Genomic DNA, 15,643 nt, shown 5'->3' with positions numbered 1-15,643 from the left:
AGATCGTCCATCTATAACATGTATTTTTATAAAAATTCTCTAATTCATTTTAAGTAGAGGATAAATTAAATTTTAGCACTTTTATAATCATTATGACTTATGAACTTCTTAAATACAAGTTAAATAATCCCAGAATGCCAAAGAGAGAAAGTATCCCTTTTACTCTCATTAACAACAACATATATTAATAGCATGGTTAAACATTCTATCTCAACAACAACAACAACATTAAAAGAATTTGTCAATACTTTGATAACTTAACACAACAACAACATTAAACCTTCAAAAACAAGAACAAGAACAACAACAAAATCAAACATTTAATCTCAATAACATTAAGTTTTTTTACTAACACAACAACAACAAAATTAATAAAAGTATCATTGAACAAAGGGTTGTAAGCAACAGAGAGATTGCTGAAAAAAAATATCAATTTTTCTCTTAGCAACAACAAAAACCTATATTATTAGCATAATTTAATCTTCAATCCCTACAACAAACAATAACAATATTAAGAAAATGTCAATACTTTGATAAGTTAACACAATAACAACGAAATTAAACCTTCAACAACGACAACAACATTAAACCTATAAACCTTCAATTTCAACAAAATTAAATATTTTTACTAACATAATAATAACAACAACAACAACAACAACAACAAATCAATAAATTCGTTAATCCTTTAATCTCAACAACAACACCATTAAACCATTTACTAAACGAAACAACAACACCAACTAACATTGTTAAGTTACATCCATGGAAAATTCATTTATGTACCAGAAACATAATGAAGAAGACAAAAAAAATCGAGTCTCGTTTGAGTTTCAATCGAGTTTTCTTACTTTGAGTTTCGTTAGAGATCCATAAGCTTACTTTGTTAATTTCCTTGCTTCATTCGAGTTGGAGAATAAATGCTAGAGTTTTGAAACTCGTTCATGGAATAAATGATATTTATGAGTATCATTTATGGAAGAAATTATATTTTTCGAATTTGGTTTAGGGAAAAAATAGAGTTTTGTTAATGATAGATGGAGTTTGGAGGTAGAAGATGAAGTTCGTATATGGGTACTTGCAATAGTGAATGAAAAATTGTCAATGCAATAATGAATGAAAGTTAGCATTTTGTTCTAAAAAATATATTTGACTGGATTTTCCTATCGGTTGGATAGCCCAACCGAAGGAATAAATAAATAATTTATTTTCAATTTGAAAATAAAAAACAAACAATGGTTTTCCTATAGAGCGACATGACCAACTAGGGATGTCAACTTGTATACGCTAGTGAGAATTCTTATGGACAATTCCCCATTTGGAGCCCCAAAGATGAGAATTTTCTTCCGCTGGGACAGGGATGAGGAACAAAGTTCCTCCAAAGGCACTTCGGGGACGACAAACATATCCTTGACTCGTCTAAAATATCATTATATCCTTAGTTAATATATAATTTTAAATTTATATATATGTTTATTTCTTATTTTATGTAATTTATTTTATATATTTTTAGAAAATATATGTAATGTTAGTAAAGGAGAGAGATTTAAATGATTATATTTTTTAAGTTTAAAAAATTGGTGGTCATGAATCTCATGAGTATAGATAAAATATTGCCTAAACAATAGATTTATGGTAGATGATTAATCTCTTAATTTTTATGGGTTATTTTTGAATAGTTTTTCCATTAATTTAGTTTTATATAATATATTTTTTTAATATTTATGGATTTTTGTGGAAATAGTGGGGATCTGCGGGGATCCATGGGATAGTGATGAGATAGAAAATCTCGTCAATGCGGAAATTCGAGACGGGAATGGATAATAGATTTGAGGATGGTGATAGAGAAAAGGATGTATCAACCGCCACTCCATATCATATTGATATCCCTATAACTAGGGGTGTTCGCGGTGCGGTTTGGGCAGTTTTTGCAATAAAAATCACCTGAACCGCAAGAGAAAAAAAGCATGCGGTTCGGTTTGCTTTGGTTGACTTTTAGAAATAAAACCAAACCAAATCAATGCGTTTTGGGTTGGTTCGGTTGGTTCGGTTTTTTATAATATTTTTATTGAGCCATATATACTCCTACAAATAACGACATAACTTTGTGTTTAGTCAATCATATATTACTAAATAACATCAAAATTCATCATATTTAGACAAAAACGTTTCATTCAATATACAAAAAACCAGATTAGACAAAAGTGGAATAAAAGACAAATATAAATAGTAGCATAAAATAATATCAAAGACATTATAATAAAACATAAAAAAAAACATATGAGATGAGAGATTAGAGAAGATGAAAAAAAGAACATAAGAGATGCGAGATTGAGAAGAAAAGTGCAATAAAAACGTAATTGGAAGAGAAAATAGTAACATAAAAGATAAAAGAGAAAGAACATAATAGAAGACTTATTAGAGTAGAATAGGCGAGACCTACATGGAAAAGAAGATGAGAAGAATGTGTGATACTACTATGAGAGATTTAAGAAAGTTGAAATTGAAATCCTAAATGTGATTAAGAGAAAATCGTTTGTAATTGTAAGGTTAAGGCATACTAGGTTTGAGGTTTGGGTTGGATGTGGGATAAGTGAACTTTGGGTTGTAACATAATGCGGTTTGGTTTGATTTAGTTCGGTTTGCAAAATACAAACCGCAAACCAAACCAAACCGTGAGATTTTACTAAAAAATGACCCAAACGAATCCGAACCAAATGCGGTTTTTTGCGGTTTCAGTTTGATTTGGTTTAGTATGCGGTTTTCTATTAGGTTGGTTTGGTTTTGAACACCCCTACCTATAACTAACATAATAAATATATTTATTTATTTTATTATTATTAAAAACAAGACGTCAATTAAAAAAATTTTAAAAAAATTACAATTGCTGATAGGGATATCAATAGGACAAGGTGGGGGCGGGATACATTATAATCCCCTTTCTCATCCCACCCTCAAATCTATCTATTCTCCATACATGTCTTAGATACTTGTGGTGAGGGGGATTTTCAAGTCAATCTCCGTTCATGTATATCCCACAATTTTTGTGAAGATTCATAAACATAAAAAATATAAGTTACTTTTACCCAAATTAATAGAAAACAATTTTAAAAATAACCATAAAATTTTAAGAAATTAATTAAGATAATTTATTATTTAGATAATATTTAATTTATGCTCATGAAAATCATGACCACCAATTTTATAAACATAAAAAAGTTTAATATAATCATTTTGATCTCTCTTACTAACATTACAAAAATATATAAAATAAATTATATGAAATAACAAAAGAATCTATATATAAATTTAAAAATATATATTAATTAAAAATATAATGATATTTTAGTTCGGATGGAGACTATGTGGGAGAGGTTAAATGATAAATCTCGACAAGAATCCTCAGTAGCAGATGCAAGATTAACATTGTTAATTTGGAATTCAAAGTTACATAAGAAACTTTAGGAAAAATTATATTGTTTAAAATTTTAATTAAAAAATAGAATAAAAAAAGAATGATGTCAATTTAAAAGCAAATAAAATTAAAAATTGTCATTGTTGGAATTCATAGTATGTTCTAGAAGGACTTTCTTCCATTAGTTAATGTTAACTAAATCGAGAAAATGTAGTTTCTTTAAATAATAAAAAAGTGACGCGCTTGTAAATTACATCTCAATTGATTATATAAATAACGTAAAAACTTTGTTATAAATTATTATTATTATAGTGAATATTTCTTGAGTTTTTTTTTGTAGTGAATATTTCTTTAGATTTCTTATATCAATCTCCACAAATATTGGATAAATTAAAATAAATAAAAGATATATTTTCTTGGATACAAAAGATATAATATTTTTATATATTATTCTTTGGTAACATTTCTATATATCATTGGATATCTAAATTATACAATAATGTATATTATCAATGAAGGAACGAGAATTTATTTTGTAACATTCAAATAGTATACAATAATATATTTGTAACATTCAAGTATATTAAGTGGAAAGAAAAGAGTATAAGGAGAACTAATAGTTTCCACCAACCCATACAAAGCCGAGCAATATATAAACATATACAAATAATATTAAAAATAATAATATAGGTTAGAGTTTCCAACTTTCTTCAACATTTCAATCAATTAATTTGTGATTTATTTTTTTAAAATAATCAAATTTTTCAATTAAATTTCCAAAATAACAATTATTCCAAAATTATGTAACAAAAGTGTCAGATGCATGCATTAGCACATCCAATGAAAATATTGTACATAGGTGTCACATGCATTGGTGTATCCATGTCCACGGGATCACTAGGAGTGATGCATGTGTATGCGCCACATGCAATGCCGCATGCATAATCCATTTTGTGAAGACGCCAATGCATGTGGCTACTGCTCTTGCACTCCATCTATAAATACAACATCATCATCTTATAATTTTTCACACATCTTCTTACTATCTTCTTCTATTTTTCTTCATTTTTCTTCCATTTTTCTTTAAAATATCTTCATATTCATATATGTGTCCTTATATTCACAAGAGAAATGTCGATTTAATTTTTTCAGTAGTGCAACCTCTGATGAAGATCCGACTTTGGAATGTAGATACGTTCGAACATCTTAACAGGATCTTGAACCGTTGGTTAGATGGAGAAATTTCAGAGGTTGAAAAGATAAAAAAAAATTCAATGGTTTGATACCACGTTCAACTAAAATGGAGAAGTTCGCTTTTGGATGAATGTTAAAACTGACAGAGACGTTCACATGATGATGTATACTTCTCACAAAATTGTTTTGATGTTTGTAATCGCATAGTTATGTTGTTTATTTGTTGTATTTGTCTGAGATGTTATTTTATTTGTTGTTGGTGTTTGTGTTGTTGTTTAAATTATTGTTTAATTGTTGTTTAAATTATTGTTTAATTGTTATTTTCAAGTTTTTGTAACTCAATCTTATGATATTTATTAAATGAATTTTGTTTTAAATATAAATAAAAAGGGTTATAATTAAAATTATGTTGTTGTGCTTGATCCAACACTGGGACAGTTTGTACGATTATGACCGGGCTGGCGATATGAACTACATAATCTAACCATTTTGTTCTCCGTATCCATTTCAGTTAGAATACGGATACTGTTTGGACGACCCTTTTTCTTTCATTGCATTATTTCATTGTGCCAGAGTATGTCCATTTGATATGCAGGTCAATAATCCTCTTTTGCTACCACCAAAAATCTAATTTTATAAACATTGCATATATTTATGACTTTGTATAGGGCGAATAGTAAGTTAGAAGGATTCTGTCGAACCTTTGAACATGCCGCTATGACATGGGAGTAGGGCATACAAAAGGCTTGGAACTTCCCGCAGTCGCACCAACCTCTATCTTGTTCCACTCGATAGTGTCCCCCCAGCATGCCTTCATTATGATTCATTGAGTCAGCAACACTGTATCAACCTTTAGTACGGTCAAACACTGTGACCACATATGTGTTAGCTTTGGCAACTTCTTCTTTAATGAATTTCATTAAAGCATCACTGAACAACTATCCATATTGTAACACTGAACCCCATTTGAAACGTCTGATCTCAAACAATGCCCCTAGCCTAAAATAGGTTGTTTGCACTAAAACGGTTATCGGTAGGTTTCAGATGCCTTTGAAGATAGAGTTTATTGATTCCACAAGATTTGTTGTCATATGGCCCCATCGTTGATCGTTGTTGTATGCCTTAGTCAACTTCTCCAATGGAATATTGTCGATACACCTTATTGCATCTGCGTTTGACAATCTGATGTCTCCGCGGTAGTGTTTGAAAGAGGGTTCTGTTAATGCATACCCTGCATTGACAACCTTCTTCCGCAGCGTTTTGTCTTTGATCTCCCACATGAAATTTTGAGTGATATATCTAATGGAGTAGATATACACCAAAGAAGGATCATGCCAACCATTATCAATGTTTTTATAGGCACTCACAATTGATGGGTGTCTGTCTGAGATCAAACATAAGTTAGGTTGAGGAGTAACGTGAAATCGGAGATTTTTTTAGGAAAAAGCTTCATCCCCCAACAGTCTCCCCTTCAACTAGTGCAAAGGCGATTGGAAAAATGTTGTTGTTACCATCTTGTGTCACTGCCATCAGTAGCGCTCCTTTATATTTCCCGTACAACCATGTACCATCAATTTGTATAATATGTTTACAAAAAGAAAAACCTTTGATGCATGGTTGATACACTCAGAAGAGTCGATGGAATATTCCATTACCACTAACACAAGTCCCGTTTGGGGTATACGCAAGAAACGTTTCCAAATTGACAATAGTCCCTGGAGAATCATGCTTAAGTGCCACCAAGCATTTTGGAAGTTCTTTGTATGACTCCTCCCAATTTTCAAACACGTTTTCAATTATCTTAGTCCTAGCTATCAATGCCTTCCTGTATGATGGAATATAGTTGTATTGTGTAACAACATGCGAGATTATTGTACTCATATTTAACGACGGATTGTCGCTAATGACAGACGAAATTTCATCGCATATTAACTGAGAGCGGAGTTTGTGATCGTCCTGAATCGGATTCGTGATTAAGCAAGTGTGAACTAAATAATATATTAAATATGCTAGAAGGCCACTAAATTATATAATATCTATATAATATATTAAATATGCTAGAAGGCCACTAAATTATTTTTTTAGCACATAAACAAAAAAATAATTTAACACCAATTTCTCTATTTATTTTAAAATATTGAAAATGATTTAAAGAGTATTAGTGAAATAGAGAGATGGATATTTTTGATAAAATAATTATATCATGTAATAAAGTGAAAGTTGAATATATATATATATATATATATATATATATATATATATATATATATATATATATATATATATATATATATGATGTTTTTAGGTAAACAATTTATTAATTATGTAATTTATTTTTTTATCCACTGTTAGATTTTTCTGTTCCTGTTTCACAAATTTGTGAATATGTATGATAACATTGTAATAGTTAAATCTATATGAATTTTTTGCAATAAAATAATACATTAAAAAATATGTTATATGAGTGTTTTTCTCTCCAATTATAAACTTCATATGAAAAACAAATTGTTTTTAAATAATTAACTCGACAAGGTGCATTTTTTTTCCTTTCTTAACATCCTTTATTAGTACAACTAATTTATCTTTAAAATTGAAAAATCAAGATTAAAGACAATAATATGAAAAAATATTTTAAAAAGATCTACACAAACTAAACACGTTATGTTCAATTTCTTATATGTGAACAAAGCTATAAACACTATTTGTGATTAGAAACAAATCACAATTGATATTTCATCAGCCTATTTAGGAGCATTTATTTATTTATTGATGTTGATTTATAATGTCATAAATAATCATATGCAATGTGTCCCAGCTGTTTTTATACTAAAAAACAATGTGTCCCACCTTTAATAAACACCCTTGTACCCTTTTTATTTGCCATGCAAAGGTGATTACGATGGATTTCCTTTTTCTTCAACTTCTTTTGGGAAAAGACTCGTAGAGATTAGAAAGAGAAGATATGGTCTTTTTGTTTCTTGCTATACATTAATAGAAAGAGAGCACAGTAAAATAAAAAAACATATTAATGTAAGATTGATGGTGATTTACGAAAGATTAGTAGTAATATTCCATTCATACCTAATTAAAGGACCTTGTTGAACATGAAGTCGCTGGTTTGAGGATCCACACACAGCAATATCCCAATCAATTTAGTTAGTTCGAGTCAGGGTGTTCGTGGTTCATGAACTGAACCAAACCACATTTATAGTTCAGTTCAGTTTATAATAACCATTTTACAAATAATGCAGTTAATTGTTAAAATGGTTTCAATTCAGTTTAAAACTAGTTTATAACCGGTTTGTATTTATAAACTAGTTTATAATCAGTTTGCAATTATAAACCAATTTTATAATTTGAACTGTTTCAAAATCAATTTTTTTAATTTCATAAAAAATAATTAATTTAAAAAAATGAAAATATTTATTTTTTTAAAAAAACTTTTATTTATAAAAATTATTTAAAATTTTTATTTTTTTGAAAAAAAATCTGAATAGATATTTTGAAAATTTCATGCAAAAAAAATTATTTTAATTTTAATTTTTCGGGGAAAAAAATTCAGAATAAATTCTTTTCGAATTTTATTTTCGGAAAAATAAAAAAAAAATTATTTTATTTTTATATTTCATAAAATTTGGGAAAAAATTTCACTATAAAAATAATTTTATTCTGAAATTTTTATTTTTCAAAAAAAAAAATTTCAGAATTTTTTTATTTTGGAAAACAATAATTTTTTATTTTTTTGAAACAAAAATTATTTCAAATTAAATTATATTTTTTTAATGAATAAAAAAAATTATTTTCAGAAAAAAATTATTTTTTATTTTATGGAATACAAAATATTTTATTTTCAGATTTTTTTCTAAAAAAACTATATTTTTTTTATAATTTTATTTTTAATTTTTAATAAAATATTTTTAATTTTTCATAATTATAAATATTTTTAATTTCTATTTTTTTTCACTTTCAATAATTTTTTTTTTATTAAAAAAATTATAACTAAAGCAGTTTATAAAAGAAAACTAGTTATGAACCGGTTTTAAACTGAATTATAATTGGTTAATTTAAATGGTTCAGTTCATTAACCATTCAAGTGGTTTAGTTATTTTATAGTGCAATGCAATTCAGTTTAGACATATAATTTGGTTAACCATATTTTTGCACACCCCTAGTTCGAGGATCCACATAGCAATTTCCAACCAATTTAGCTGGAATGAGACTTCACAACCTCTTCAATGTCACTTTCTAGTTCATGAATCATAACCCTTTCCACACATGTAAACAAACTTGGAGAACTCTAGAAAATGGAATCCCAAACATCACAACCCTAGCAATCAATAGTCATATCTAGCAATCTTTGCAACCTTTAATTAATTTAAAGAAAATGTTTCATGGACACATTATTTCCGTACGTACATATGTGCGGCATTCGGTTGACAAAATATGATTAATTTTAGCTGAATATATAATTATTTCAATTCACAAAATTGAAGTTAATTCAACTATATGAATTAATCATATTTTACAACATTAATTGAAATAGTTATCTCCTCAATTTACATGATTAAGCATGTGTGTACCAAGTGTATCACAAACGAGTCTATGTCTTATTAAGTTTCATAATATTAGAATAATTGCATGGAATTGTTAAAACTCAATCTAAACAAGTAAAAGTATTGAGATTAATAGGAAAAATAGTATTCAAATTTTTCATTATTCAAAAATCTCACTTGATACATGTGGTTACTTATATATCAAGTAACAGGTAATTAACTATTACTTTTTAGTTTTGAATATCTTTCACCAAGTTTAGCCACATTATCTTTATTACATTTAACATCCCCTCAAATTAGAATGTATATCAATCATTTATAGCTTGACTTGAAGATTGTTGAATGGATCCGAGTGTAATAACTTAGTGAGTATATCAACCACTTGCTCTTTTGAAGTGATGGCCATTAGATGTATTGCACTTGTTAATACTTTATCTCTTACCATCTCTACTACAATAAACACGTTTAATCTCGGACACGAAGTTGATTCAATCTCGGTTACAGAGGCGAGTAAATAAATGCATTATGAAAACTCTCTATTGTATCCCTCAATTTTAGAATAACCGGGGGATAGTTGAAACAATCATTGATTCAATCTCAATCAATAATTTTTTTATATTTTTAAAACTAACGTCTCATACCTCTTAGTATATGACCAAAACCGAGAGAAATTATAATTTTTTTAAAATACTCAATAAATGGTTTACACATAATCTTAATGAATTAATTTATTTAAAAATGACATTATTTACACATAATATTACATTGTTTAAACATGATATTAAAGTAAAAATATATAACAAATTTTGAATCTAATTCATCGTCGTCGTTGTCGATAAAGAACAACTGGCGAATATCTTGGGAAATAACAAATGTTGGATCCTCGTTTCATTGAATTTTGGGAAAGATTGACGTTGGATATTTCATCAATTTGTTTCTGATATAAAACAAAAAAAATGGTTAAATAAATAAAATAAATATTCAGTTATATGATTATTTAAGAACACAAACCTTGAACCCAAAGAATTTTCTTCTCTTGCAATCCATCATAGAGAACTTTTCCAAGTCTCTTTAAGTTTCAAAGTTTTCATGTTAAATGTTTAATTATCAATTTTTAATACTCAGAATGCTTTTATAATGTGTGTTAGGTTTCACGCGGATCACTAATGTCAATGTCTTGAGCGTTGATACTCATTAAATAGACAACAAATATTTATTTAAGGAATGTAAACACGCTTATATTTCCCCTCAGTTATTAATTAAAACTGAGGTAAAATATGTTTCTTTTAAAATAAATAATACAATAAAATATGTTACATCCCAAGTGCCACATACCTCTCGATTTTTGTAAAAAAACGATGGCAGTAAACTTTTTTTAAAAAAAATTATTGTTTACAATAATAGTAAAATACATTATTTAAACAAATCCAGATTTTGACAATGGATTCTTGGAGAAGAACAAATATTTTCAAGTTATTCTTGGAGAATAATAAATCTTTGTTGTAATCCAGATTTTGTTGTATGCCCTTTGTTCGCATTCTTTTCAAGTTCAATGGATTGCATGCATTCAATTTCTAAGTTATATGTTCCAACCATGAGATTTTTTTTCTACACTTGCAATCCATCTCAAAGATCTATTCAAAGATTTCATTATCTTGATCAAATGCTTTCATGTAAAATGTTTTTACAAGAAAGAGAACAAGATATATAGTAGTGGATGTAGAGAGTTTTTTGTGGATTGATGTGTTGACAATATCTTGAGCGTTGTTAAAATAAGGAATTTCCCCTCGATTTTATAAAAAAAATTGAGACAATGTATTACTTGCAAAAAATGATGAATGATAAAAAAAATTGAAAGTAACATGTCTCGTTTTCTTTTCAATTTTTTTACCATTCATCATTTTTTTGTACTGCAATTGCTTGAAATTTACAGAGTGTTTAGAAATAAGTTTTTCAATGTTGTCAACCGAGGAAAATAATAAGTTATGGAGTATTTTCTTTGATTGACAACATAAAAATGTTATTCCAAAATTACAAAAATAACATCAACACCGTTATCTTGGGATGGATTGCAAGAGTAGAAAAATATTTTGTTCAAGATAGAAGAACATTGAAGATTTTTTCTGTCTTGCAATTCATCCCAAAGAATGACGCGTACAAGTTTGGAGCGGATACATATAAGTTATGTTTAAGGTAAAATCTGATTAATGAGTGTTTTTATAGTAAAATATGATTATATAATCCCTCGATAATTAAACAAAATTGGAATAATAGATCATTAATTTTAAAATAAAAAGAAAGACACCACTTTTAAAGAAATAAAAATATAAACTGCATTTGTTGAGATTCAAAACATGTCCTTAATTATTTTTCCCCTTTGTTATTTTTAGAAATCGAGAAAATATGTCGTATTAATTTAAAAATAAAATAAAACACTGCGCGTCTTGGCATCATACCTCGGTTTTTTGTTGGGCGTGGTGAAAGTTTTGTCACGAAATGTATTATTTATAGTAGTGCACATGGAAATCAATTTCTATATGTTTTGTTCTCTCATGGAATACTGGATTTGCAGCTATGTACAAAGAAGATTTATTGCCATAGTAGATGATAATTGGCATTTGATGTGATATTTGAAAGTTATTAAGTAAGTAGAGAAGCTATTGACCTTCATAAGTTGCTTGGGCCGATGCTCTATACTCTGCCTCTGATGATGATCGAGACATTATATCCTATTTTTTGCTTTTCTATGAGAGATTTTCCAAGAAATAAACATATGCATGTGGTTGATCTTCATGTGTCAGGATATGCCCCCATACATAATCAAAGAAACCTCTAAGCATAATGTAGAGGGTGACATTAAAAATAAGCTTTAAACTAGATTTTTTTAGGTACCTTAACACATGTAAACCTACTAGTATATGTTTGTCTGTAGCACCATCAAGAAATTGGTTGATTTTACTAACTATATAAGCTATCTCATGCTTGGAGTGAGTGAGATATAATAATCTTCCAATGAGTGTCATGTATGCAGTAGGTTCTAAGAGACGTTTTCCATATGTGTTGTGAAGTTGCATATGGAGCAACATTGGTATATTGCAAGGCTTGACTCCAATAATACTTGCATCAAGTATTAAGTCTAAAGCATACTTTATTTGACAAAGAGAGATGCCATTTCTAGTTCGATCCACTTCAAAAGCTATGAAGTATTTGAATACTCCTATGCCTTTGATACTAAACTTGTCATTTAAAAGATTTTTAAGTTGCCTGATTTCTTCACGGCCAGTTCCTCCTAAGACCAAATTGTCTACATAGACAAGGATGATTGTAAAGCCAAAATTCTTATTTAAAAGTGAATAATTAACTTTTGATTATTTATATCCTGATGAAGTGAGTGTGTCAGTGAGTTTAGTATTCTATTGTCTTCTTTCTTGATTCAAACCATAAAGTGATATTTTCAATTTGCACACAAGATCAGGTTATATCAAAATTAAGGCATGGAGGGGCCTTCATTCAGACCTCTTCATTGAGATCTCAATGAAGGAAGGTTGTGTTGACATCAAGTTGAAAAAATGGATAATTCTGAATTGCTGTAATGACCATGAGAACTCTGATTGTAGTCATTTTCACTACAAGACTGAAAATGTCCACATATTACAACCCTTCAGTTTGTGTGAATCCTTTTTCAACTAGATATGCCTTGTATCCCTCAATTGTACCATTGGCATGCAATTTCAATTTGAACAACCATTTGCATCAAATGAATTTCTTGTGTGAAGGTAAAGGAACAAGATTCCAAGTATTGGTTTTTATCAGGGAAACTAACTCAATCTTGATAGCATTCTTCCAATTAACATCACATATAGATGTCTCATATGACGTAGGTTCACTAATGGTAGAAACATTTGGAATGAAATATTTGCGTGCATAAGAGAATGAATCATATGATTAGACTGATGATAAATGATACTTACATGAAGAAGATGAATTGAGAACAGTTTCTTATAAAATATGAATTTTATCGGATAGAATATTAAAATGGTAATCTTGTAGGTATCTAGAAGGTGAACATGCTTAGTTGATTTTCTGGCAGGTAAATTCATTGGAGGAACATGATTGGTACTAGGCACAAGGTTGGGACTTTGAACTAGTGGTGATGATTCATGGATCAAATCAAGAGAATCATGTGATATGGGGTTTGAATTATTAGACATGTCAGGATATATGATGGAAGTTATGGGGGCAGGTTTGTATTGGTTTATGTGGTTTGAGGTGTTTAGGTTATCCAATAATTCATCTAAACAAGCAGGGTTGTAATCATTAGATCTAAGACTAGATAAATGATCATCATATGAAAATTTCTTGTAAGGAAAATGTTGTTAAAAATATAACATCCCTTGACATAAAAAATTCTTTACATTGCAAATCAAACAAGATGTGACCCTTAATCCCCAGTTTAATTCCTAGACATATGCATTTTCTGGACCTAGAGTCCAATTTCTTACTATTTTCTTTTAAGGTGGATGCAAAGTATAATGACCCAAAAACCTTTAAATTTGTAAAGACAGGTATTCATTGTACATAATTTGATAAGGTGAGTTATGCTTTAAGAAAATTGTAGGCAATCTATTGATGATATGAACAACATGACCAACAACATAAGCCCAAAATATTTGAGGTAAATGAGCTTGAAATAAGATGGCTTTAATTATGCCAAGAATGTGTTGGTGTTTCTTTTCAACAATACCATTTTGTTGAGGAAGTACCAACACAAGATGTTCGATGAACTATGTCTAAATGTTTGTAAAAATATGTGAGAAGGAATTCACTACCATTACTAGATCTAATGCATTTTATGTAGAGATTAAATTGAGTATTTATCATTGACACAAATGACTTAATGATGGATGATGTTTTAGATTTCCATCTCACGAGAAAAATCCATGTAAACTACATTTGTCATCAACTATAATTAAGAAATATCCATATCCTATAATGGATGACATGGATAGGGGCCCTAAATATCCATATGAACAAAATAAAAAACAAAATTGGAAACATGAAACCTAAGAGAAAAAGGAAGCCTTTTTTGCTTTTCATAAAAACAAATATCACAAGGAGAAGTATGATCAACAAGTTCGGTAACAGAAAACTTTTTATCAAGCTCAAGCAATTTTTCATTTGAAGTATGACCAAGTATTATGTCCAAAGATTACAATTGTGAAATATATATAAGGTGTGAGGGCGTATAACATTAATGGAGTGATTTGGTGGTGTGTTATGTAAGGTAACCGATGGAGAAGTCAAGAGATAGAACCAACAATTTAATTTAGATGTGCCAATCACCTTCTTGGAGCATATATGATGTATTCTACAATTAATATCATTAAAATCAATTAGAAATTTAGTGTTTGGATTAATTTAGGGACGTATATGAGATTAAAAGCAAAATTAGACATGTATAAAAAAGTTGTCATATAGAAAGACTGGTCAAAATTTATGGTTCCTGCAAAATCGGTAGTTACTAAAGCTCCATTTGGTATTTTGATGGTTATTGGTTTGATTCTCTTCACGCACTGCAATTTTTTTCTGGTGTAACACACATGGTCAGTTGCACCAGAGTCTAAAATGAACGTTTTAAGTCTATATGAGTTAGGGATAATGCATAAGATACTTGTGCCTATATCAGGTTGGGTTGTCAAATGACTGATACTATGAGACTGTGAATTAGATGCTCCTTTAAGGAGTTTTAACAAAGCTTTGTGATGAGCTGGTGCAAAAGTCAGAGTACCCGAATCCTGCTCATTTTCTTCATTGAATTCAACTTGAAACTCATCTACTTTATTTGTCATAGTTACACAATTGTTGCCAACACTATCTTGCTTCTAATGTGAGGGAAAACATGATTTTTGAAGCAAGAATCAATTGTGCGGTTGGTCAAGACACAATGAGTGCAAACTCGTGTGCCTCTACCTCCACCACCAAAATACATGCCACCTTTAGTACCTTTACCATGAAAGTTAGGATTGTGAACTTTGATTTTGATTAGGAAAAGATAAAACTTTTGGTTCATCAAGAGGTATAACAACTTGTCTTGCTTGTTGAACAAGATAAGAATAAACTCTGCAGATGTTCGGGAGGGGATCTATCAACATGATTTGTTACTTAACTACTGAATATTGTTCATTCAAGCCTTTAAGAAATCGTATAACTTGATCTCAATCTTTGTATGCATGTATTTTGGTAATGGATTGACAAGTAATATCACATGAACATTCAGGAATTGAACGAAAATTTTCCAATTCTTGCCAAATTTTCTTGTGTTTGGTATAGTAAGAAAAAATGGAAGAATCACCATGTTTCAATGTGCACATTTCTTCGTGAATATCTGAAATTTGGAAAACATCTCCTTGATAGAAATAATCCTTCAATTCAACCTATATTTCAGTTGCATTATCCATCCACAAAATGCTTTGAGCTATCT

Source organism: Lathyrus oleraceus, chromosome 6, assembly GCF_024323335.1.
Source record: "Lathyrus oleraceus cultivar Zhongwan6 chromosome 6, CAAS_Psat_ZW6_1.0, whole genome shotgun sequence".
Classification (NCBI taxonomy): Eukaryota; Viridiplantae; Streptophyta; class Magnoliopsida; order Fabales; family Fabaceae; genus Lathyrus; species Lathyrus oleraceus.
Note: the sequence above shows the minus strand (reverse complement) of the source record.